Source organism: Papilio polytes, unplaced genomic scaffold (genome assembly GCF_000836215.1).
Source record: "Papilio polytes unplaced genomic scaffold, Ppol_1.0 DF822622.1, whole genome shotgun sequence".
Lineage (NCBI taxonomy): Eukaryota > Metazoa > Arthropoda > Insecta > Lepidoptera > Papilionidae > Papilio > Papilio polytes.
Genome location: NW_013526582.1, coordinates 2,342,684 through 2,346,557, shown reverse-complemented (window position 1 = coordinate 2,346,557; position 3,874 = coordinate 2,342,684).

The following is a 3,874-nucleotide window of genomic DNA, read 5'->3' as shown; positions in this document are numbered from 1 at the left end:
AGCCCCTAGATCTCCAAAATCCGCCCCCGCCCCTTCTATAAACCAATTAAAATCCAGCCCCAATAGTCCCGCCCACCAACCTTTACCCCCCACTTCCTTCCCCATGGGGTTCCCGGCCCCCCTTATTAATAATAATTATATAATACCCACAGGAAGTAACAATATACGCCCTCCCTTCAATAATCAAAACTCCTTCCTTCAATGATATTGGTTATTGGCAGATTTATGCCAGAAAAGTTAAGTTTTGGAGCAAAAAAACTTCATCTTGTTTATGTTGGCTCATGAAGTTAAAGGAAACCTTTATACTTGATGTGCCAACTTAAATGTACTGTAATTCGTTTCTGTCAACCCTAAACTATTTAGTGTTGACGCTAACTGTTATCGATAAAATGTTGCTCCAAATTGTTATTGACACTAAAGTGGGTTTGTGACGATTTTTATACGGTTTTGATATTAACAAATATAATGGAAACACCCACGTAGGAAATGGTGCATATCACTATATCACATGATATTATTGTTATATGTGTCTCGAATTGATGATATAGGGATGTGTGTATCGATTTAAAATATCGATATTCAAATTAAAATTGGTTACTAAACGTTGTTTAATTCATAAGTTTACATTATTTTATTAAAGTAAATGAGATTCCTTACCTAAGCAATATTAAAATTTAAAAAACTGTTATTTTTTAATAATATAATTTTCATCAATAATACTTTGTTTTTAATAAAATGTAAATAAATCATTTAAATTATAAAATTTATCGACTTTTTAAATGTCGATAAAATAGACATCCCTAATCATCAATACGATCACTAATTAATTTGTTAGTTATAATTATAACAAGTGCTAATGCAATAAACTTCATAAATAACATTTACTATATTGTCATCAATTATCCATACATACAAACGCAGTCTACGGTTTCGGTCGCTACAAATATGAAGCGGTTTGTATTCGTATTTTATTATATTCCTAAGTATGCATTCCTTTATTATTTCTTATATTCCAAATTTTTTATTTTAACATTTGGCATTTAAATCCATCCATTTGCTCAAAAGTAACTAAAATGTATTAGAAACGATTAATTTTTACATAGATTCATAATTTTCAATTTTTAAATCATGTTTATTACTAAAATTACTTAATTTCTGATTTCAATTATTTTAAATTTCAATTGGAATAATTATTGTCAAAGAAAATGAGTTTTTATTAACAAGGATTCAAACCCGGTGAGAGGTTATCTGTTGGTTCTATCAGAAAAAGTGTAAAAACTACATAACAACGCATAAAAGTCGAGTAAAAGTTAACTATTGCTGTTTATTTTCACTAATTCCTTACGGTTCAGATAATTTCTCGTACGACACTTGTTTCTAGTAGCTTTTTTAAACAAAACATTTTTTTTTCCAACCCTATTAATTGTTTTATATGAAGAATATTAAAATTTGTATCTCAATATAAATTTGATATAATTTTTATTTGTTTTAAAATATTTTTTTCCTGCAATTTCGAAATTTACATATAACGGTGCTTTTCTGAATTTCTGTACCAAATTGTATTTATCAAAGACCAAATTTTGTTCCACCATTCCTTTCTTTAAGACTAAATAACTGATATTCCAGAAGTTTCTATAAAATTATATTTTAAAATATACAGCCACATAAATATGTTAATTCTTATATTTTAAAGTTTTATTTCGTAATTATTTGATACTGGTAACATTATCTTATATCATAGAGCAGTTATCGAGAACTGAAACTTTTTGAGTGTTAAATCTTTGCATTCGACATATTTAGTTTAATATTTTTTTAGTTCATGTCTATAAAGAATGTAAAGAAAAATCAGATTAAAACACAAGCTAACACACACATAATTTTATTATAAAATTAGGAAATTTTAGTTCAAATTAAAATGTATTGTAATGGACAACTTTAAAGGCATTTAATTTGAAATAAAACAACCATCACACGACATAGAACACACTTGCAGGTTGTAGATAAAATGTGTTATACTAAGTAACTATTAATATATAATATTTTTTATACCCGCTTAGTATACCGTAGAATTCCACTGTCGTGAGTATTTCTTTCATTCTTATTGAAAAAACACTATAATATCTTGTATTCTACTAAATCGGTGTTGGGGTGTTGGAAACTCGAACTCAGGGCCGCCGTTGAAGTCAACCTTTCCAAACCTTTTGAAAAAATCATATTTAATTCAAGATCGGTATTATAATAATGGGAAAATTAAGAAAAAAACTGTTTAACTACGCCGTACTCTTTGTTTTCAAAAATTAAACAAAAAACGAGACCCACCTGTAAGCACTGCCCTTCGGATAAAAAAATTCTTCAGGGGCAGGGTTATGCCGTAACACACATAAAATAGATGAATACCTCCTTTTGGGAGTCGGTCAAAAAATAATTTAGCATCCATATTTATGTTTTTTGTTAAATGTTTTAACAATAGTGTTTATTTAAGGGTTAAGATAGGCGAGGTTTGACGATAGCCCATAGCGCTTTAAACAGGGGCGCCAACAATCATATCGGGAAGAACCTGTATACGTTCACGTCACTGAAATTCTACGGTTAAATTTGCACTAGCCCAGCCCTAGGGCCGTGCTTGTGCGATCTTCATTCTTTGTTAGCTTTATTAATAAAAAAACATATAAGTGTTAAATGTTAATAATGAGGCCACGGCACGTTTTTTTTAAATGTACTTAATGGAATATTATTTTCGTTAGTTAAATTTAAAGCATGGTAACAAGCACTTAGTTTTATCGGAGCAATAATTTAAATTTATTTCCTACATCAAATTGTGCCAATAGAATATGATAAGCAATGTAATTATGCGTTGTATAAAGGCAGCTATTTATACAAAAAAAATCATTTATTTTTCTTTCTACTTGGTGCTTTTTTATTGAAAATAATTTATAAATAACAAGAGTCTAAAGACTCGATATCAAATTCATTGAATTTCAACGCATTTTTAACAAATGTTCGATACATCAGCACTCGTAATACAAAAATACAAATTATTTTACGCACGTGTGAATTCACGTTTAAAAATTTTTCAAACCGTATGTAAAATTAAAAAATTGTGTTCGTAACTTGAGATTTAACTATTATTTTTTAAGTTTAACTTAATATTAAATTATAGAGACATTGTGACGCGAAATTTTCAATGGGACCAAAGTCGAGATTTTTTATTTGTTACCTGGCAAATAAAAAACATGTTCTATGAAACATTACGTTTGATAACACTGTAATACTGATCTTGAAAGTTTCCTTGAAAAATTAAATTTAAACCAATGTCAACATCACACTAAAAAGTTACTGTATTAAGTAACAATAAAATTTAAGTTTATCATATCTTTTTTAAAGCTAGTAACTTTTTTTTCGTGTCGTGTCACACTGTCTTTATATTTTTTGTGCTTTTTTGTAAATTCTGGTGCATATTTCACAATTTCTTATTACTGTGAACGTGTAAATTGCTTTGGGTTGTGTTTAAATGTACGTATGTTAATTGGAAAGGCTAGCACGAAAATTTGTGGAAAAAGCGTCTGTAACATCGATTGATAAATCTCGGGAACGGTACGATACTTTCCTGCAAATATTCGTGCTCGGTTCTCTATGTCGATGTCTAAATGTCTTGTAAATTCATCACAATTATAAGAAGTAAGCATACACGATACTGAAAATTCAATTCTACGCTAAGGACTCGCCAACGATCATTAAATATGTCTTATGATGTCAGTGTATGTTTAACTTAGTTTGAAAAACGAAATAACTTTGTTTCAACAAAATAATCAAGCAATCTATACTTCTTTGCTTATGTAAATTTTGCGTATTAAATCATCAAGTTATATCTGAA